The sequence below is a fragment of the Pholcus phalangioides genome, unplaced genomic scaffold (genome assembly GCF_987345545.1).
Source record: "Pholcus phalangioides strain wild (caught in Gottingen) unplaced genomic scaffold, Ppha-v1.0 ptg000010l_1, whole genome shotgun sequence".
Taxonomy (NCBI): domain Eukaryota; kingdom Metazoa; phylum Arthropoda; class Arachnida; order Araneae; family Pholcidae; genus Pholcus; species Pholcus phalangioides.
Genome location: NW_028301603.1, coordinates 25,347,169 through 25,370,844, shown reverse-complemented (window position 1 = coordinate 25,370,844; position 23,676 = coordinate 25,347,169). Strand labels below are relative to the sequence as shown.

At 40.4% G+C, this 23,676-nt stretch overlaps 1 long non-coding RNA gene across 1 annotated transcript; it reads right to left on the bottom strand.

Moving 5' to 3' along the window:
• Nucleotides 1-637: 637 nt before the first annotated feature.
• LOC149081149 (uncharacterized) lies at nucleotides 638-1,546 on the bottom strand. Its single transcript, XR_016193409.1, has 2 exons — nucleotides 1,463-1,546; nucleotides 638-923 (listed from the first exon to the last, which is right to left on the bottom strand). It is a non-coding gene; the product is annotated as an uncharacterized LOC149081149 (long non-coding RNA).
• Nucleotides 1,547-23,676: the final 22,130 nt, after the last annotated feature.

Here is a 23,676-nt window from a genome sequence, read left to right as displayed (position 1 = left end):
AACCTAATAGTCTAGCCCAGATATAATTCCACCACCCCCGTCCCAAAGAATTTTGGCATTATAACAGGTAATATGGTTGGAATAGTGTTTCAGAGGGGCTTCATTACATAAATTCACACATTTATAATGAAACACTTTGTCTTCTTAGTTATTCTATAAATATTTCAACACTCATTTAATTTTAAGAGAAAATTCATGAAATTTTAAAAACTGTGCATCATTACTTGAATATTTCTTGATATAAAACTTGACACATATTTTACACTTACCTTTGAAGTTATTTTAGTTCTAAATTACATTGTAATCCCAATATAGATGTGTGCACTAATCATATTTATATCAAAAATTAAAAAAAAAAAAATCACCCTGGCGAATAGGATTGGTTTGACTGATATTTGAGTGACTATTGTATAACATCTTTACAAACTTTGTGATTTGACTGGTGATGGTGGTGCCTGCTTGGCTTCACTGCAAATTAAGGTTTTTGCAAAAAATGATATCTTTACCTAGAAAATGAGTTATACAGAGCTTGCTTTGAACTCGCATGTAAATGACCACTGTATCATCATTTTTCTTGAACTGTTTCTCTCCTTAGGAAAAGGCTCAAATGTTGTGGTGGCATGTTTTTTTTTTCCAAGGCTAAAATTTTCATTAGCAATGACCGAACAGGCCCATTTATCCCGAAATTATCAACTTTTCTCTTTCACACACATCCATACACTTGCACAAAACCCATATCTCCCCTTCTTCATAGGCCTATCTGGGCCCGTCTGTAGTCCCACAGTCAGCCCTTATGGAGCTGGCCAGTGGGAAAACTTTCGATTCTGGTCTGGTGGTTCTATCCAGTCCTCACTCTTCTTGGGCGCTCAGCAAATTCACATGATTCTGGTCTCATCCCATGATACTGTCCAAGTCATACACACCTATTGGCATGAAATAAAAGCATCATTGGACATTTGAATTTTTACAAAATTTGTGAAATTTAGCTGAAATTATAACATTAAAAAAAATTTAGAATTTTCATTGCTTTGACCCTAACAGATCTTACCAAGGGACCCAGTTTCAGGAGGGGGCATGAAATAAAATATTTCCTATCTCGTAATTATTTGAAGTTCCATCACAAAGGCTCCAATGAGAAATATTAGAGTGGGATCCACTAAAAATTTTATAGAACCCCGGCTCCTGGATGTGAGGTGGCGGCAAATGAAATATATTTTCTGTAATTATTCTAAATTCCCTCCAACTGTTTATTTTTCAAAAACTTCTTACGTTTAAGGATAACATAAAAAAAAAAAGATTCAAATAGCACAGTGCCAATTATCAATTGACTTAATAAAGCCCTATCCCTATGTAAAGCACTGAGTTTATGAAAATTGGGATTATGAAATTAACTATGTTTGCAACAATAATATTAAAGAATATTCATCAATGCATTTCATGTAATAGTAAAAAATGAACTAACCTGTGTGATTTTATATGCAGCTGTACAGATAGGCCTATACTTTAGAGATGGGCGATCCGCTCATGAACCGTCCAGAAGAGCGGCTCTTTTCAAAGAGTGAGTGAGCCACGGCTCTTGAAAAAAGAACCGCGGCTCTTACACTTCCATCGCATACAAGAAACTACCAAGAACAAGCAGGCTTTTGAAAACGTTGTGAAAAGAACCGTGACGGCTGACAGCTCATATTGCCGACTCCTATTGGCTACAAACGAACCGTGACAAGCCGAGAGCCGCAGAAATGAAAGTGAACCGTTTCCCGTTGAAACGCTTCTTGTAATTGGTCAGAAATGACCCGTGAATCGCTTCTTTTTTCGCCTGTGTTGCCTGCTCCTATTGGCTACAAATGAACCGTGAAGAGCCGTGAGCCGCAGAAATGAAATTAAACCGTTGCCCGTTAAAACGCCTCCTGTAATTGGTCGAAAATGAGCCGTGAATCGCTTCTTTTTTCGCTTGTGTTGCCTGCTCTTATTGGCTGCAAATGAACCGTGGAAATTCAAATGAGCTGTGTCTTGTTAAAAGGCCTTCTGTAATTGTTAGAACTGGTTTCTTCCCATGTCCCACACCTTCCCCTCTAAGAAGTAAGAACGCGTTGGCTACTCTTTCTCCACCCCCCCCCCCCGTTTTGCTTCTTACGTTTTTCTTTTTTTTGCTCTTTCACCCGGACTGGGTGCACCTGTTGGAGAAGGGACGGAATTATTTTCCTTATTATTATTGTTATTTTAATTGTTAACCAGTGCAGTTTTATGAGGCGATCCCCGGAGGATCTCAGATGTAGAATGGGATCGTGAGAATGGGATAATATAATTTGCAAAAGTTTTGCGGAATTTTTAGCCCGATAGAGCCGGGCCGCAACTAGGTGGGTCTGGTGCCCGGGTGCTGGACTAGTGAGGGAGGCGGATGCACCCTTTTAACTGCTCCTTCTACATTACACGGGGGCGCAGAAATGCGAGCTTGACCCAGCTCAAAAAGTTCTAATTGCGTCCCTGGATTGGGGTGGGGGTCCCAGGATTGCCGTGAATACGGCCCTGCTGTTCACCTCGGATTTGTTACCCTTCTTGAGCTGATAGAAATCATTTTCCCCAATTTTTCTCCCTTTTGATCAATATTAATTTTTTTTTTTAGCTCTTCCACCTCGGATTTGGCGCCCATCCTCGAAAGGATAGAAATAATTTTCTTTAAATTTCTCTTTCTTTGGTAATTTAAAATTTTTTTTCTCACCTCGGAGAGATGTGGACTTTCTCCTAGAGCGGAGTGAATTCATTTTCCCTAACTTTTCTTTGAATAATAAGATTTTCTTTATTTTGCTCTATCTCTCATCACGGATTTTTCGCCCCTCAAAAAATCATTTCCCTAATTTTTTTCGACTTTTTCACTTCGGATTTGATGCCTTTCCTAAGAACAGACAGAAATCGTTTTCCTTCATTTTTTGTGGTTCTTTAATTTTTTTTCCATTCTTCCACCTCGGTTTTGTCTCCCCCCCCCCCCCTTACAGCGGACAGAAATCATTTCCCCAAATTTTTTGCGTCGTTCTTTAAAATTGCACCCTTGCACCTCGGATTTGGTGCCCCTCCTAAGCGGACAGAAACAATTTTCCCTAATTTTTTTTGCAGTCAATAAACTTTTTTTTGCTCTTTCTTCACGATTTCGGCACCCCTCCTAGAGTGGACAGAGATCATTTTCTTCTTTTTTTTTTCTTTTTTTTTAAATATTCCCTCTTTCACCTTGGATATGGTGCGCCTTTTGGAGGGGATACAAAATCTTTTTCCTTATTATTATTTGCCTATTCACCAGTGCAGTCTTACGCACGGGCCTACCCGGGAACGTCCCCGGGGGGGGGGGGTGTTCGTGAGGTCCCTCAGAGGAAGTCTCATGAAAATGAGATGTTACATTTTTTAATAGTAGGCGTAGGCAAGAGGTAGGCCTAAATTTTTAGCCAGATGGAGAAGGGCCGCAACAAAGGGGAGGGGGAGTAGGCGGGTGCGGTACCCGGGTGCTAGATTAGTGGGGAAGCCGAATCCACCTTTTAACTGCTCCTTCCACATTACACGGAGGCACAGAAATGTAAGCTTGTCCCGGCTCAAAAGGTATCTAGTTATTGCTCTGCATTGGGGTGGGAGTACCAAGAGGCTCTCAAAACGGCCCTGCTCTTCACCTCGGATTTATTGCCCCTCTTAGAGAGCTGACAGAAATCGTTTTCCCTAATTTTTCTCTTGATCAATATAAATATTTTTTCGCTCTCTCACCTCTGATTTGGCGTCCTCTTAGAGCGGCGCCTCCTGTGCTCGTACGATTGTGCAACCCAGCGGCCCTTGCATAATTTTTAATTGAAATTTGAATCGTGATTTTTTTTTAATTGAAATTTCACATATATAATTTGTATTATAATTTCATACTCATAATTTTTTAGTCACAATTCCACATATAATTTTCAATGAAATTTCTGTCATTGTCTTCAAGTTTCATGCTTAATTATACTTATATTTCACTCACAATTTTTAAAATTACAGTTTTACACAATATCCCATTTCACCCCTACAATATCTCACATATTTGTTTTTTTCTATTGAAATTTCCCTCATAACTTGAATTTTACTCCATTTTACAAGTCGTCAAATCATTCAGAATTTGTTTTTACAGTGGATCCCGCTTATAACGTTTTTCAAAAAATTGTCATAGGAAAACGTTGTAAGTGAAGAAACGCTTTAAACAGGAAAAATCTTCACGAGAATTACTTAATGTTGATACCACGAAAATAAGTCGTACGAAGCGGTAGAAAATTGTAAGTTGGAATGTTATAAGCGGGATCGACTGCATTTTTTTATTCAGGAATTTTTCCGCAGATTCATTCTATGTTTTTATATTCTTATTTTTGTTGGCATTTTTGACCAGTTTCTCCATGAGTGGGTGATATCCCCTTCCCATGAAATGACGGGGGGGGGGGGGGGGGTTATGAAACGTATTAGTGGGGCGTGCATAGCTACGAATACAATATAGCAGTATTTCTCAACCTCTGGTCCGCGACGATGGCATAAGTGGTCAGCATGGTCACTCGATAAAATTATTCACCCTTTGAAATAGACGTTAATAATTACAATACGGCTTCAAATAAAATTATACCTCTGTACCGAGGTTCCCCACATCATCGAGGGGGAATGCAACAAAATTGCAATCATGAAGACGAAATATCACTACATTTAGTCGAAAGTCGCAATTCATTGCTTCAAGTGTAATTTGCTAATTACTGCTAAAATTGCTGAATGGTGTGGAAATAAAGGGCTACTGCAAATCACAGTAAACAAAAATGTATTTCTCGAAAAAAATATCCAAATATGACCTGATGATCATATTTCATTGAGAAAAATAAAATTCGGTATAAACTGGCATCTTAAATAATAATCTGTACAAAACGGGGCATCAATTGCCATCAGAAACATTGTCCGAAGTAGGCATAATCATCGATCGTAATTAAAATTCCAAAAAAATTGCTACAAAAAATTAAACCTGATTTATGTCGGCATTACACTACAAACGTTTTGTAAAAGTGCTTGTATAAAACTCGAAAAATACAACGAATAAGCTGATCGATTACATTCGAGCAAATGCAATCGATCAGTTTATTGGTCGCATTTTTCAAGTTTTATACAAGCACTTGGACAAAACTTTTATAGTGTAATACTGGCCTTTTATGTATAAACCTGACAAATATGCCAGATAAATATTTACAAGTTTTTTCCATAATTATCGTAATGTAGTGTAATATAATGAAAACACTGTGTATGTGTAATACGGGACACAATTGGTCCGTAAATTTGTTTCGGACATTTTACTGGTCCTTGTTTTCAGGAAGGTTGAAAAAAACCGCGATGGAGAATATTTTCTGTGGGATCGTTCCAAACATTTCAGACCTAACCAGAATGAAATTTTGCCTCCCGGTACTGGCCCTTACGGGTCAACTGTGGGCTTACAAATTGCAGCCTCGTGGAGACTACGTGTGAGGAGAAAGGCAAGTGAGTATTTGTGTGTGTGTATTATGTGAGTGCGGTTGTGTAAAAGAGAAAAATTTTGTCAAATCCGGGTAACTGTCTGGTACTGTCACTTTTTAACACAATTTTGCAGATAAAACGCTTCACAACCTTCTATTAAAAATGTTTACACTTGGAAGAGAATAGAGAAAAAAAGGTGTCGGAAAGACAATTGGAGAAAGTTTCCATCATGTACTCACTAATGCGAGCTTCGACAAGTTTTTTTTTCTGGTCATTCTCAGGAAATAGAAGAAAAAGTGGGAGGTGGGTGAATATATAGGAGGAAAATTTGGTTAGTTATTGTTAGTGGGGGAAGATGATGTCAAGGGAGGGGGTGAAAATTTTGCCAGTGACAAATCAAAAGTAACAAAAAATTATGCGCTTTTGCTTCAAAAATATTTAATGAAGTAGCAATTTATGATATCATGGTTCAATGATGTCGGCCTTTTGGGGCAATATTGTTGTTGGCACAATAAAAAATTTTATATACATGTTGAGCAAAGTTCAACAAATTCCTGGGTAAAATAATTTCAATCTTGATTAAGCATATATTTACAATAGGAGAGAACTCTTTCTCATTCTGCAGGGCCCTCTGACGCGGAAGAGTGCTTGAATTGTTGGTCTCGGTGGGAGAGCCATCCACGGATGACAACATTACAACTTAAGCCTTTTTACTTAAGCCTTTTTTGGTGCATCGAGGGAAAGCCATCGATACTATTGTTGTACTGTAAACTAAATAATGTTGTATTGTAAACTAATAATAATAAATTTGTCTCTGCGATCCGATCATCAGCGCCCTTTGTTGAGGAAGAATTCATGGGCGATGATCCGCTGACAACGAGCGAAGTGCTATTCTCCTGTTGTCAGCAAGTGCGTTACTTTTTTGTTGTTATTATTTCTTTTAAATGGATTTTTTTTTTTCAAACATTTCGTACCTTCAGTTGGGGCTTTTTATATGTAGACAGCTGTTTTTGTTGGCCTTCCTCTTTTTGTTAGAGCAGCGTTTCTCAACCGGTGCTCCGCGGTGACTCAAAGAAAATAAAATAAATCAGTAAATTAGATTGATACATGAAAAATAGAGGCATAAAGGGTTCCGCCATAAAAAATTATATATAAATCTGGCTCCGCAATAAAAATTATATACTGAGAAGGGCTCCGCAAGTCAAAAAAGGCTGAGAACTCCTGTGTTAGAGGGTTGGCGATTAAAAGAATTGTTTTTGTTTGATTAAAAATGTATTTCTTGATTGAACACATTTATTTGAAATTTTGTGTTCAGTGGAACTGAATTAGAGTTCATTCCAAGGGAGGTCCAAAATTTGTTTGGGCCTTCGAAATTTCCAAATCTCATCATGTCGTAGTCCCCAACGTCTCTTAAATGTTGGTGTTGTGAGTTGCCCATTCTGTCAAATTGATTGAGGTTTAATTCTTGTACGTATGACCAAATATGGGAGAGTTGAAGGTCCGTTCATATGTTGATGTAACGAAGGAACCAGTGCTTTTGTTAGCTGTCGAGGGATTTTATTTTGTATCACTTGCAGGGTTTTTATATTTAGTTTGCGTTCGTGGGCGAACACCGATGAGACGTAAAGCATTGTGGGTCGAAAAAATGCATTTGTATAGAATTATTTTTTCGAATAGTGAATTTCGCTCTGTGAGGAGTTTCAGGATCAGTGAGGAAAGTTTTCTCTCTGAGATGAGGGCGGTAAAAGAAAAAACGTGGGGAGACTATGCTGAAGCAATTGACAATCGTACCAACTTACCACGGAAGGAAGTGTAATGTGCGTCACTTATTTTTGATTTTTCAGGTGACTAAAAGAAAAACGAATCATTTGCTTAAGGTAGTGGATCTCAAAGTGGGCGCCGCGGAAATCTGGTGTGCTATTGATGTGTACTTGTTAAGTGCTTCGAAGCGATTCTCAGACTGCTTTGAGAAGTCGCGGATAGACACTGAGTCTAAGGGAGTCGAAGGCGAAAAAAAGCTTTAGAGAACCACTGGCTTAAGGGTTTTATATAGACGTTGCTTGGATCGCAAAAAGAAATTCTTCAGAAGTTTTCTTTACTGTTTAATTCCTCCTCCCCCCACAAGAATTTCATTGGTGACTCCCTTTTAGTCCCCCCTTCCCGGTCTTCTTTGCCTCCTGCTAAAATCTACTTCGAAATGAACAGTGACTCAATTGGCACTGCTGCCTACTAGTTTCTTAATATTTTGATTATTTCTAAGTATGCGTGTACTGAGTACACTGTATTGATTGTTGTTGATGTAGAATTCTAATATATTCCATCCGTGCTAAATAGGAACGTTTAAAGTTAAAATATTACAGTATGTATGTGTTACGGTGAATGTGATAAATTCGGAATACATGTTTGAACGAAATTTATCAAACTCATCAAAATGGTCGGCGATTATGCATAATCAACGCATAGATGAAATTTACCCTAACAGACACTGCATATTGGTTTAATGTATTTTTTTACTTAGGGACAGATGAGCTTAAATTTCTGATCAAGACGTTTATATTTTGGGAGTTCTCTCGAGACAAGTTAATCGACGAAACCCCTTGGAGAACCGACCAGCAGACTCAAACTCGAAGCCTTTTAAAAATCAAAAACTGGCTTCAAAGGGGGAAACAGCATAGGAATGGTCCCTGGTACGGAGCCATTGTAAATATTTGCTTTTGTGTCCTACCTTCAGTAGTTCTTTATCCTATCGAGGTTTTAACATGGGGTGCTTCTGTAGATGCCGACTGAGGGACGCTAGTCTAGACTAGCGTTGAAGTCCCTAGTTGAAGAATGAAAGGTTCCCAGGGATTTGTTAACTATTGTGATGAGATACTTGACACAGTATATTTAACTACTTATGTGGGGACGAAGAAAATGACATGAAAGCTCTCCGGCTTATTGTGGGAATATGACGACGCAAAGAAGATGCATATTCATACGGCGAATGAGTGCAACGGGTGGCAGGCACAGAAGAGCGGTTTTTTTTTCTTTTTTGACACCTTTCCGTTTCCATGCGTCTAGTTTTGTGTCCGAGAAATACCACAATCACATATACCGCGGTAAAGATGTAGTGAACAAACAACATCGTTCGTGTATTTCGGACAATTAAAACTGTTGTTAAGCACTGAATGGTTCTGTTGTGAGTAAAGTTGTCGTGGTGAACTGCAAAAAACTTAACAAAAAACATAAAGGCCTGCAAACAAAAAGCTACTCTTTCTTTCTACAAATTACAAAACGTAATGAATTACAAATACAACGCCACAACAGGCAAATTGCCCAACGAGGCGGCTGACTTAAGAACATCATGGATCCCCGAGCCCCTACCTACTACTGCTACAACACACATGCACCCCCCCCACGTAACACCCCCCCCAACGAATCGGTACATGCGGGAATGTGCGTGTACGTGTAGTGCAACCTGACGTAAAGTTTGTTTCTGTGTAATGCTTGTTATGTGTAGTGCTGTCATCTGCCCCCAGTTTTACAAACTATGAGTGAAGTGTTATGGTTGAATGATTTACCGTTGTAGGACTGTTGCTCTCTGTGGCGAGACTTTTTAACGGGGAGATCGGCTCGCATTTGCGCCTTGAAGTTGAAAACCAACTTCAGCCGACCACCACTGTGGGGTTCGAACCCGGATCCTCGCATCACGAGTCCGGCACTATAACCACTCGACCACCACAGCGGTCTACACTCTGTAAGCTACACAAAAGAACTAGTTAATCACTTTTTGTGCGCATGTTATTATATAAAGCAGCGTTTCTCTTTCCTTTTTTTTTGCCCGTCGCCCCCTTTGAATATTTTTTTTTCTCGTGGCGCCCCTGAGTCTTCGACCCTCATCTAGAAGCAAGATCGTTTATACGTATTGAATTGATTTTTTCAGTGAATTTATACTGAATGAAAATTTTTGCAAATAAAATTGGCCTCCGGACCACTGGCTTAGAATTTATTGAGCTGCCCACTAATCCGAATTCTATTCAGGACCGTCTCAACATCATGGGCCCCTCAGGCAAAGTGATGCTATGGTAGTCCTATACTTAGCAGGAAATAAACAGCCTACATATTTCCTACTTATTTTAAAAATTTATTGCACTATACAAAATATCATAAGGTGGAGTCACTTGTGTACATGAGACCCCCCGGGCATGACCCCTCACAAGAGTGGGACTGACAGAGCTGCATCCCAGGGCCTGATATGGTTTTCATCATTTTTTGTTTTTCCCACTAAATTTAAAGTAGAGAAGGGGGTCTGAAAAATGTAGCCGGAGGCCTGCGAAAAACCCCATCCTAGGGAACCTGCTGCAAAATGTGGGTGGTGAGGCCCGGGTGAGTCCATGCCCTAAGATGGCCCCGGTTTCGTTGGATTCTGCAAGTGTATAGTCAATATAAAAGCATTATTTCTTCCCACCTTAATTTTTCTTTTCAGCTCTCTGCAGCCCTCCAAACCACCTGTCACGGCCCCTTTCTAAATTTATTGCATCTCCGTGATTCCTAAATTTCTACACAAATATTGAGTTTTGAACACCCCTCCCCAACCACTATTTACTGCTCCCGACATTTCCTATTATTTTACGCCTATGATGATGTCGTACTGACTTAAATTCTTCACGGTTGTAATCGCAACAAAATGTATAATGCATAACATGATTCTATTCCGAACACATTCTTCGACCTCACTTGGTAATGCATAATTTCTCAAATTATAATATTTTGTTTCGAAATTCATGGGTACATTTTTTTCAAGTGAGCCAGATTAGTTCGCAAGCAGGGGTTTGTTCCTCCATGTATTTCATTTCATTTTTATGTATTTTTTATTTATGAATTATGTGGAAAATGTTTGCCGATTGCCCACAACTTCTGTAAATAAATGTATAGAAAAAAAGGCTATGGAGTGTGTGTGTTGTGTTTTCGTTGGTGTTCACATTTTTCTAATGATTGACCAATTTTTCATGTACCAAAACAAGACTCAACTTGAAAGATAGAATTGCCGAAAATGTCAAAAAAGTAATAATAATAATACAGCATAGTATGCAAGGGCGAAGCGAGGGGGGGGGGCCTGGGGGTCTGGTCCCCCCCCCCCCCCGAAATGTGAGAAAATCACCGAAAAAACGGAAAAAGATGGCCAAATCCATTGTTCTGTCACTTTGGTTCCCCCCCCCCCCGAACGAAATTTCTGGCTACGCCCCTGATAGTATGCTTATTATCTTGGTTTTAACAATGGCTTTCCGCACATTTTATGTCAGTTACATGGTTTTCACATGGTCGTCGCGTTATTGATTTTAAAATTATTATTATTATATATTATAAAAATGATAGCATGATATATTAGGAATTATAAAGGCGTGGTTCATTAAAAACTTTGGCTATTCTAACTTTCCAGGATGCCTGTACTCGTTAACAGGGCCGGCCGTCTTAAGAGCTTCATGGGACCCTGGGCCAAGTGGTTTTTCTGAGGACCAACATAATTAAGGGGCTCTGGGCAAACCCTCTCGTCAATCCAGAAATCGGCCCAGACCAAAAGAAGTTTCAGACACGAATTATACATTATACGTATTCATCAAATGGGCTTCAAAACTGGGAGATTGGAAGTATGAAAAGATTGGGGAAAAAAGGGTGTCAAAAACCATAAATCTGTCTATCATCCTGACCCCCCCATCCTGCAGCAAGCCCCCCGACCGGGACTTTTCAAGGCCCCGCTATAGTTAATTTATAGTGTTAGAAAGTAGAAAACTAAGAATCAGGGCCGTAACTAGGATTTATGCCGTCCGGGGCAAACATCACTTTCGGTGCCCCACAACGATTTATAATGATAAAATTCGACTATCTTGTAATGGTGTTCTTTGTACCCCCGCCTAAAACTACTGCCCCCTAAATTCTGCCACCCGGGACCGTCACCCTCCACCCTGCCCCCCTCTAGTTACGGTCCGGGTAAGAATAACTGCGAACTCAGCCCTCCCCCAGTGGGGGAGTGGCGGAATACGAACTTTTCGCTCATATTGCAGGCTCCTTTCAGCTACAAATGAACCGTGACAAGCCGAGAGCCGCAGAAATGAAAGTGAACCGTTGCCTGTTAAAACGCCTCCTGTAATTGGTCGAAAATGAGCCGTGAATCGCTTCTTTTTTCGCTTGTGTTGCCTGCTCCTATTGGCTACAAATGAACCGTGACGAGCCGCGAGCCGCAGAAATTCAAGTGAGCCGTGTCCTTTTAAAAGGCCTCCGGGAGCCGCTTCGCTTGCCACTGTTCTGCAGAACTTAACAACTAGTCTCTTCCCAAGTCCCCACCCTCCCTTCTAAGAAGACGTTAGCCACGCTTTCTTTTTTCCCCCTTTTGCAAGATTTTTTTTGCACAAAAGGCTTTTACAATCCCCCTTTCGCTGCGTTCTTTTTTATTTACTATTATTTTTTGCTCTTTTACCTCGGATTGAATGCATCTCTTGAAGGGGAAGGAATCTCATTCTCGTTGTTGTTATTATTATTGTTATTTGGTCTACTCACCAGTGCAGTCTTAGGCTGCCGGCACACTACGGTTCGGCTGGCGCGGTTGATCTTATCAGCAACCGTGAAATTTTGCGTGAAAAACACACTGCTGTTAGCAACCGGGTTTTTTTATTTTTTTATGTCACGTGACATCTCGGGATTGGCTAAATTTTTTTCGCCAAGCTGAAGTTGGCTCCAGTTAGCATGCAAATTCGTGCTCATAAGCTGCATTGCAGTAAAACCCCGTCTTAACGGATACTCCCTCTTTTACGGACAAATAATAATTTACAGATGTATAATATAAAAACGTATGAATTTCAAACCTCTTTTTAACGGTCACCCATTTTACATGTATTTAATTTTTTTGTCCTGTCCGTGTTCACAAAAAGGAGGGGGTTTTATTGTATATACTAATAAAAATATTCATGTAATGAAATTTAATTTTCTGTAACAATATTTGCCATTTGAAATTAATTCAGAGTTGAAAGACAGCCTACAAGTTGACCCATTTTTGATGCTTTTACGATTCGTGACCAAATCGCTCAAATTTTTTTATATATGATGACTGGAATCATCATAATTAATTCAAATAACATATATATTAAAAAACTATTTAAGTAACATATTTTTGAAGTTTTGGCTTGAAGAAAATTATTGGCCATGAATTTAGCACGTTTTTCTTTGTAATTAAAGTAAATTTCCAATTAATTAAATTTCTAATTAATGGAAATTAAGCACAATAATTGTGATTTTGGGAAACCCCATATGACCAAAAGAAAGTCAAGGAAAAAATGATTTTCTCCTCTTTAAAAAAAATATATATTTCTTTTGATGGTCAGGAAAAAAAAATTCAGATAGGAAATCAGAATAAAATTTCTGAATTTCATGTTTTAAAAACTGTAAAAAATCAAATTTTTTTAAAAAAACATTCTGATACTCATTAGACCTTTTAGTTCCCAAAAATGTTCATTTGGTGTGATTCAAGTATTACGTCAGCATCGAGGGGGGGCGGGGGCGGGGTTTCGGATTTGCGGACATTTAATGACAAAGGGACGAGGGGGGTTTGAAGGTCACTTACATCATCAACCACCCCCTTATACGAAATTATTTACATGCTTCACACTAAATCTCTTTCCAGACACAGATTTATGGCTTCGCCACGTGCTGGCTATTCGAATTGCTCTGCCCCCTATTCACGTTATAATTTAAAGTTCTTGACCACGAATTACTCAAATTTGCCGCCCCTCTGAACTTGCTACCCCGGCCCGCTTTACACCCTGTACATACGACATCAGGGCCGCAACTAGAGAGGAGCAGGTGGGACTGGTGCCAGGGTCGTCTTAAGAGTATTATGGGGCCCCCGGGCCAAGTGGATTTTAGGAGGCCCTACATGGTATATCCTTGAAAATTTCAATCGTATCTCATTTTTGGAAGGCCCCTCTTCTCTTGAGGCACCCGGGCCGTGCTCGGGTGGGCCCATGCGTTAAGACGGCACTGACTGATGCTCCGAACTCCGAGCCAGACAGGAGCGCAAATGTTAACCTTTCATCTCTCCTTCAATATTAAAAGGGGGCGCCAAAATGCGTGCTTGCCCCGGCTGACCACGCATGTCGTTGTGGCCCTGTACATCAGTATGTATGTTGCAAGGTTTAAGGTACATACAGGGCCGCAGCTGGATACTTTTTTAACTGGAGCTAGCAAGCTTTTGGCGTCCCCGTGTAAGGAAAGGTTAGGAGTGGTGTTAAAGTGGCAATTCGGCGCCCCCTCTAGTTCAGCACTCGATACAGTGGACCCGCTCTCCCTAGTTGCGGCTTTGTAAATCAAAAACTGCTTGAAAAGAACGGTAGGTGTGAAAATTGTCTTAGTGCACTCTTCGATATTACCCGCATACAACGTTTTGCCTAGATCAGCGGTTCTCAATCTTTTTTGACCCACGGAGCCCTTTCCAGTATATAATTTCTATGGCGGAGCCCCGTAGGCCTATTTTTTATTTATTCATCAAAGTTACTGATTTATTTTTATTCAAAAATATTAATAATTATTTTTTTCAAATTTACTGGTTCTTTTTTTATTTTCCTCGAGGGCCGCGGAGCCCTTGGGAGTTCACACGGAGCACGGTTGAGAACCGCTGGACTAGATGGTTTTTTTTTCATTGCAAAAACAACAGATAGACAGCCACATTCATATACGATACAAAAATAAATACCAAAAAGACAGAATAATGAAAGCAAAACACACACAATGCAGCTCTTAGGGACGTATTTCCTCCCCGGTTCATACTTAGGCTTTTAATAAATGTTTCAAAAGTTTCATATGGAGAATTTGCAAATATAAAAATATATTCCTTCAGATGTCTGATTATTTTTACTTCTAATTTTTTATGAATTTATTATAAATGGTTGGGCCCCGTGGTAATTTGTACTCTTTTGGATGAGGTAACTAATTGGTTTTTTGCTAACACGTTATAATCGGGATCCAATGCATTTCATTCAAGTGTTCTAAAATATACATCTCGGTTTTAGCGTAATCACGTTAGTTTATGAATGTCATTATAACCGAGTTTTAATGTGTGCTCATGTAGAGCAAAAAAATTTCACTAGTTAGAAAATTTTTTTTTCTTCATTGGTTTTTTTTATTGTTATCAGTGCAAAAGCGCCAAACAAAGAATTAGCTTCTGTCGAATAGAACTTCACCATACAGTTCTTCGAATTTGCTTTTCCCCTCATTTTTATGGCAACCTGAGGAGAGCAATTCCTTTGTCCAGTGCATCCGAAATCCCGTCACCCTCCTTGTCAAACCACTTAATAGACAATGGAAGAGAGCAACCGCAGGTCCAGCCGAACCGTCATCGGGGAGCGCAAGCCTTTGCAATACATGATGGCAGCTTTCCGTCCCAAAAAATGTGGATTTTCTCGGTTGAAAAAACCGCGCTCAGCGGTTGCAGTTGTATCTGTGCGTTGACAGAATAAAACTATAGATGATGCCTTCCCCCCCCCCAACCTCAACCGCGTCCAACCGCGCCGTAGTCAGGTCCCAGCCTTACGCATGGGCACGTCCGCGGGGAGGGGAGGTGTAGAAGAGGCAGATCTCCTGAAAATAAGATGTTCAAATTTCCAAGATTCAGAGTACTTTGAATTGATAGGCAGTAATTTTTAGCCAGATAGAGAAGAGCCGCAACTGGGGGGGGGGGGGGGGGGGGTCTGGGGCTCGGGCGCTGGACTAGTGGGGGAGGCGAATGCACCTCTTTTAACTGCTCCTTCTACATTATACGGGGCACAGAAATGCAAGTTTGTTCCGGCTTAAAAAGTATCTAGGTGCGTATCCCTGGATTGGGGGGGGGGGGGGGTTGCTGTCATTACGGCTCTGCTCTTCAGCTCGGATTTGTTGCTCCTCCTAGAGATGACAGAAATCGTTTTCCTGATTTTTCTTTTCTTGACCAGTATAAATTTTTTTTAGCTCTTCGACGTCGGATTTGGCTTCCAGCAAAAATCATTTTCCCCAATTGTTTTTTTGGTCAATAAATCTTTTCTGCCCTATCGTGACAAATTTGCCCCAACCCCTTCCTACAGTGGACGGAAATCATGTCCCCTAATTTTTTTTCGACTTTTAACTTCAGATTTGATGCCTTTCCTACGAGCATACAAATCATTTACCCTAATTTTTTTTGGTCAATAATATTTGTTTTTGCCCTTTCATCATGGATTTAGCACCCCACCTAGAGCGGACAGACACCATTTCTCTAATTTTTTTGGATACATAAGATTTTTTTTTTTTGCTTTTTAATCTCTCTAACAGCGATATCCCATGTGAACGTACGGATCACGCGGCTGAACAGTCGCCCCTGCATTCATAATTTTCAACCGCAATGTAATTTGTTGTTTCAGTTGTGATTTTTCAATTAAAATTTCGTATGTAATTTTAGTCGTTATTATAATGAATAAAAGAAGGGGGGGACGATTGTCCACCTCTTCCTTTGCGACTATACCAGTGATTCCCAACGTGGGCGATGGAATGTTCCGGGGGCGGTAGAAGCTACGGGTATAACATAGGATCCTATGGCTTAGATTGCATTGGGGGGGGGGGGGAAGAACAAAATTTCTGAAGAAGGGGCCGTTGGGACAAAAAAACGTTGGGAACAATGGCCTATACCAATACATTTTTTTTTGTGAACTGGAGGGGGACTTGTTATCACTCAAGTTTATCAACGTAACCCCTTGTGAACCCAACCCGCACTCTCGAAGTATTTTTTCCTAATGTGTCACACTAGGATACCTAGCTAGGTATAAAGGCTGTATTCCGTACGAGAACCTTTCGCGACCCCTTACAAAATGACTTTTGTGCGAGAGAAAAAAAACGGTGATTGTTTATTTTTATGTGAGATGTCTCGAAAATCTACATCAAAAGCTGTCCGGCGTATTAAAAAAGACGACCATGGGCAGAGATAGACTTGGAAGTCTGGAGGGGGGGGGGCGGGGCACGATGATGATGATGTCAATTCACATATATATTTATACATTAGATCAGTCGACTCTATCTTTGACGCTGGGGAAGAGCAATGCCCCCCCCCCACGCCTCCCGTATCTCCGCCCATGAAGACGACACAGGAGATGAATACAAATCGTTTATCGATTGTTACGTAAATGAGAACATGGATGTTCATGCAAATACAGTAATATGGAGATTTTTTTCTCACCATCTTCAGGGCCGTCTTAAGAGCAACATGGGCCCGCGGGCCAAATGACTTTTCTGAGGCCTTTTTTCTCCTGAGACCCCCGGGTGGGCCCATGCCTTGAGATGGCACTGACCATCTTACGTGTCTGGTTTAGTGCATGAAACCATCTTCTAATAGGGGCCATTCAAGTATTACGTAAGATGATTTTTAGCCATTTTTGACTTCCCCCCCCCCATTTGTCCGCAAAAGTCGCAAAACACTGACCCCCCCCCATATCTTCAGAAACGGGTGGTTGATGACGTAAGTAACCTTCAAACCCCCCTCCCCCCTTATCATCAAAAGTCAGCAAATCCGAAACCTCCCTCTCGATGCTGACGTAATACTTGAATGACCCCTAAGGGAAAAAGTTTATTATTATTATTTTTGGAATGAGAGAGAGAGAAAAGCTTGATTTTTTGCATATTTCTCTGGTTGATTTTTTAATTGAAACGCAACGTGTGTCCATCAACTAAAGCGTAAACGCAGTGTGCTGTAATTGAAAAAAAAATTAAGATATTGTTTGCGGGGGGGGGGGGGGGAGGAGGAGAGGCGGGTAAATCACAAGAGTTTACAAGACACTTCGCTAGATGGCGCTCTTGATCAACTCTTTAAAAGAGCCGTGTAAGAGCTGCGGTTCATTTTGGTGAGTGAGCGGTTCAGAGCCGCTCACGGAAAAGAACCGTTTTGCCCATCACTACTGGGAACGTTGAAGAGAGAAGATGAAGCGTGTTCTTATTGGCCCGCTATGGCAATGCTTGTGATTGGTCAACTCTGGATCTACTGGTTAGGATCAGTTATCATCCTGGATGTTAGGGATTAGTGAGAAGATAATGTGTTAGAGACAGAATAGGGACTTTTTTTGTATTTTCCAAAATTTTCTATATTTTTTTTTTGATTTTTTATATATATGTCTAGATATATGCATATATAAGATTTTGTATTTTTTTTTTTTTTCAAGAAAGAAGAGAAGTAAGTTTATATACAATTGCTGCAGGAGCAGCCATAACCACAAGTCATCAATGCATTCATCATATAAAGTGTCATAAAAGCGCCCTCTTTTGGTAGAGAAGTATATTAAAGGTTCTGTTCCCAGGTCATAGACAGAATGTTTCTAGGCCTGGGGAATTCCAGGATTTCTTCCGAAGGATATGATATGAGTTCTCTAATATGTGGAACCAGAATAAAAATTTTAAGGGGATGCCTGGCCCTTATGCGGGCCATATATTCCCCATACAGGCTGGGGGCCCGTCGCGTCCCCCTGATGAAGGAAAAAAAGACAAGGGAGTAATGTTTGTGTAAATATGTATGTGAGTGTACGAGAGGGGAAAGGTTGGGAGAAATTCCTCTTTTGAAAAAGTTAATTAATGGTTCACTGGTTTTCAATTACAATTAAATTTAGACGATGTAAAATGCCACCACTTCCTTACGATGTTAGTATTATTATGATTATACGAATACGAATGGGGATTTTTGGCAGTACCTGTCATGGTGACACTAGCTGCCCTCATGTCAGCCCACGATATTATTATTATTATATGATTAAGCTTCGCATGTGAAGAAGCCCGGTCGGGCAACGCTTTGATGTTGGCCTGCACGTCTGGGATTGGATCAGACGCCTTCGTGATTCCGTATTGGCTGGAATCTGGAAAGATACATATTTCATACAGTAAAAGTAAAAATTTGCAAAGACAGGGAAAAGCAGAGATAGTATTAGTACGATTATTACAAAGTTGGGAAAAATGAAAGAATTTCGACTAAGAGAAGAGAAAATTTAAAGTCGATTAAATACGATTATATATGTTCACAACACGATTTTTTTTTTTTTTCACAAAATATTTATATATTTTTTTGGAGAGAATTTTTTTTTTTTTTTTTGATTAAGACAGAGCAAAGATGGGGAAAGGAAAAAGATAGTGAGATAATCCGATTAAATAATGCAGCTTCGATGAGGCTTTAGCTAGGCCTGATTATATTTCCTGCCTCGACAAGAAATTTCTCGTAGACCGCTTGCCTTTCTTTTTTTGTTTTTAACTGTAGAGAGTCCTCGAAGCATAATTTTGCGTACTCGAAAATGTAATACGTCGAGTTTGGGCAGCTGTCATCTGACGTGGAAGAACTGTCAGAGAGATCGGCACTGTTGGCGGCCGGTGTTGCCGTCAAAGGTTCGGCATCTTCTGGCTGCTTCTTGGCGTGAGCATTTCTTTCGGCTGGGGCTTTCGAGGATTTTTCTAAGTTTTTCTGGAAGTCGGTAGATCCATTCGATGGTCGGAAGTCCGTAGAGTCGACTTTTTCGCTGCGGTTTGAATTCACTTTCTCTGCGGACTTGTCTTTTTTTCTTGGATCGAGCGGTTTAACGGTGGATTGTTGCAACGGTGGCGTGGGGGTGACACAGATTTTTTTCCTTGGTGCCGAAGATATTTTCAGAACACTGCGAGGCACGAAAATTGGGGGGGGTTTTTTCGATGTTACGTTGAGTGACACTGAAAACGGGTGCACTGTCTTGAACTTTCGGGTGGTTAGCTCTCATTTTTTTAAGTTCAGCGATGTATGCACTGCATTTCTTGTAACTGGCGGGATGATTTCCAGTATTGCAATTCACACAAGTCGGCTGGTGGACACCGAAGATGTTCGAGCATGGCTGTCCCATATGCTTTTTGGTGCACTTGATGCATCGTTCCTCAAATTCACAGTTTTCGGCTCGATGGGTCCACCGCTGGCAGCGGGTGCATCTGGTTGGTGTGGGCCGTCTTGGTGAGCGTCGAAAAGGGGTGAACTTGACGGTGACGAATTTTATAGAAGAAACTTCGATTATGCTGCGGGACGTCTGGTCACGGGGGAGTGTAACTTTCCAAAGTGGAAGTTTTCTACGTCGTGTGGATTTTTTCTTAGAGGACATTTGTGTGATGCTCAGGGCAGAGAAGCCAAGGTTTTTAAGTTCTTTTTCGATTATTGAGGCAGGTGTTGTTAAGCCGAGGCCTTTGAGAACGAAGCTCTGGCTGTCTTGATCGCTGTTTGCGATTTGGGGAATTTCGACTTCGTTGCTGCGGAGGAATTTTGTAGCACAGTTGAAATCATTCTTGCTTTGAAACGAAATTTTGTAGAGTTCGTTTTCTATAGTCTGTTTCAGGTTAACTTTGCAGTGAAGAGAAAGGTAGAGAGTGTATTCCTTCGCCGCAAAATATAGTTCTCATATATCGGAGGTTTAAGATGAACCTTTATACAGAATATTTCAATTTTTTCTATGATTTTGAAAAAAATACTGAAAAAAATCGTTTTGAACCGATGTTTACTTGTTTAAAATCTTTAAATTATAAAAAATATTGGTTACCATTATTAAAAATCCATAGCAACGGCAACGACACTCTGGCGCGATATCCTAGAAATTTTCCCCGCCAATTTCACTGTCGTGTTTTTTTTCGTTACACAATTATATACTGTATGTATACATTTTTTTTTTTCGTTATTTGGTTGAATTTTCCATAACGATACAATTTTTCATTCAGTTTTACATGCAGTTGTAGGCTTACATAAAAACGAATATTCAATCAGTTTTATTTTCTCCTAAAAATAGGCTTCAGTGAGTTCAGATGTTCACTCATAGATTACAAGAAGTGTTTCTCTTCCACGAGAGCACCGATATTGTTATGAGAGGCCCTCTATGGGTGCAGAAATTTTGGTTATAGGTCCTCCTTTTTTGAATTATTTATTTTTTGCCATGTTTATGGGATAGTTTTAGTTTCCGATCACGGAGAGTGTTGACAGAGTCGCGACTTCCACTCACACGAACGGACGCCATCTTCTACCCGCCTGTTTCTCTTCATGCCCCTTGCCTTTAGCGTCTCTTGAGATACAATAAATGAGTGGGGGGGGGGGGGGTCCACAGTGGTTTGGGCTTTCATCTGTTATGTGACAGTTGTGTCTTAATTTTCACCAGAGATAGCCACGCTAAAGTTCTCTGCTCTTCCATTCCTGAATACTATATTTTTGGTTTTTGAATATTCGTTGTAAACAAAACTCTATAAGAATAATCCGTAATAACCATGAGCAGCACATAAACCGTAACAAAAGACTAAAGCTGTCGGGAAAACAAGTGGCATCGACGTATACCGTTCGGGGAAGGGGGAGGTCGAGTGACGGAAATTTCAGCAAGAAAAGTGAGTAAAAAAATTCTAAACTTTTCCGTATCATTATTATTATTTGGTGCTATTCCTGCATTTACACGTGAAAACAGAGTTAATCTGCTTCTTAATTTTATTTAACATTAATTTTTTCATATAAATTGAAGAAAAAATTAGAAATCCCCAAGTTTTTGAGAGCCATGGTTAATATACAGTATTTTAAAATTATACGTTGCTTTCATAATATTGTTTGGATTTTTTTTTGTAAATAAATTTCAGCTGAGGGAAGGGAAACACTGCAGAAAAATATTACTGTTTTTGAAATTTTTAATGTTAGTTACGGCCCATCAATGAAGAGTAAGTGACACGCTGATAGAAGATAATTATTTTTTTCTAAATTTTAAAACATTTTCTAATCAAAAAACAAAACAAATGATTTCAAAAACCTCACTTTAGTTTCTGAAAGTATCGACAGTGGTTTTCTTTTAATTCTATAATTATTACTAATCTAACCGTGCAATTACGTTACACGTAAAAAATATTTTTCTCAGTGAGATTGGCGAGAATCGGCCCTATCTTACTGAGGCCGCGCATCGATACATTGGTTAAGAGGCTTTCGTTCCCATAGCAACGAGTGATGCGGTTCCCTCGTAGCTTCCCCTTCACTGCAAAGTTAACCTGAAACGGACTATAGCTTAACGTTGAAGTCGTGTGCACAAAGTTTTCTAAGGGGGTCGGCTAGCTGAAACCAGCGGTCGTCTGCCGAGATGTATACGGCGAAGCTTGACCTGTTTCCTTGCGGTGGCTGCGAGCTGTCACTCACGTTGGTGGGAGTGGCGACTTTTGCAGGGACGCTTTTTGATTGGTCCGTTTCAGCAGGCTTTTGGGATGCTACCGGTTGCGCCGCAAGGCATTGTGGGATAGCTTTCGTCGTGTTTTCAAAGATAACTGTTGGGATTATTGAAAGTTCTCCGGAGTCGCTTTCTTTTCCGGGATAGTTTTCGCGGTGGTTCCGGCATATTTCCTGTGTTTTGGGCTTCGTTAGTGGTTTCGAAGCAGGGGCCAGGGGTGATTTGGCTTTTTTCCTGTTGTCTGAAATCGGTTTTGGTGATTCCAAGATTTTCTAGCTTTTTCCGGATATCAAGTCTTTTTCTGTTGGCTAGTCCAGGGTACTCGTCGTAGAAACATGGGCTCGGAAAATTGATCAGGTACTTGATACCTCCTTCTGAGAGAAACTGAAGGCGTTTGATCTCCTTTGGCTCCGATGTTTCTGCGATTTTCCCAAAGTCCAGGAAGGCATTCTGTAAGGTGAGACCTTTGTTGCACGATTTAGACGTCATGCTGTCAGCTTGTAACAGGCTGGTGTAGTCATCATGAATGCCTTCGAAGAAGTCTTGCATGGACAGAACATGCTCGGCTGTGGATTTCTTGCTGCGAAATTCCGCCGTGAGTTTACGCCAACCGGGGTTGTTTGGTTGCTCTATCACGTCGTGAAAGAAACACACGGGGATATATTTACAGTCGTTTGAGGGATTCATTGCAAAGCTTAGTTAACTAGAAAAAGAATGGGGGGAAATTACGATTAATTGGTTTATTTAGTTTGATATGGCTCCGACTGAGTACGGGCCTTGAAATGACAATTTTAGTCTATCATTTGGGAGCAAGAATTTTTGCGACCGTCCCCGACGGTGACTGGGGATGTATGTGAATATTCCGAATTTTCTACTTGTTCGAAAAAGTTTGTAGCTATTTTGAGGATGAAAACGTCGATCGTTTCGGTGAATTGAAGGTCTCTTCTGATGTCAGTGTTTCTGATGTAGTAGGGTACATGAGCAAATCTCCTGAGCGTTTTGTTTTCGAAAGTGAGCAGGCCCTTTCTAGTGAGTTTGTGGGCAGAGGCCCAGACCGGGGCCGCATATGTAACGACGGGGCGAAGAATGGTTTTGTAAAGGAGAAGTTTATTTTTAAGTGAGAGCTTTGCCTCGGGGAAGGTTATCTTGTTGAGAGAATTAAGTGTTACAAAAGCTTTGATTTTGGCTGTTTTTATGTGCTTTTTGAAGAAAAGTCTTTTATCGAGTGTAACCCCAAGGTATTTAGTTTCATCTACGGGATCGAGCTCAAATTGACCAAGTTGTAGTCTGTAGTTGACACCTGTGAATGTGTCTACTGGTGAACCACATGAAATTAGATTTGTCATAATTGAGGGTGATGTCATTTGATCTGCACCAGGACTCAATTTGATTGGTTGTTTCTTGTAGGTTAGAAAGGGCTTTGGCCGGGTTTCTATCGTCGGTGACAATGAGACTATCATCGCAATAAAGTGCAAGAATGCCTTTCTGTGGAGACGGGAAATCGTTAATGTAGAAGTTAAAAAGCCATGGGCCCAATATCGACCCCTGGGGGACAGAGGCCCTTATGGGCCTGGAGGAGGAACGGGCAGAATTAATTTTGACATGAAAGGTACGATTTGAAAGATAGTTACGAAAGAAGAAAATGAATTGTGGTGGGAGATTATTATCGATAAGTTTGGCGAGGAGAATGGCATGATTGCATCTGTCGAAGGCGCGGGCAATGTCGAGAAAGAGGGCACAGGAAAAATCTTTGTGGAGAAAAGCATTACGGAGATATTCAGTAACTCTAAGGAGTTGCGTAACGCACCCATGATTTTTACGAAATCCATGTTGTTCAGATCTGATGAGATTATTTTCATCTGAGAATGCAATAAGTTTGGTGTGGAAAAGTTTTTCAAAGAGTTTACTCTGCGTACTCAAGAGGCTAATGGGCCTAAAATTTTGTAGGAAAAGAGGGTTCTTACCAGGCTTGTGAATCGCCTTGATTGTTGCTTCT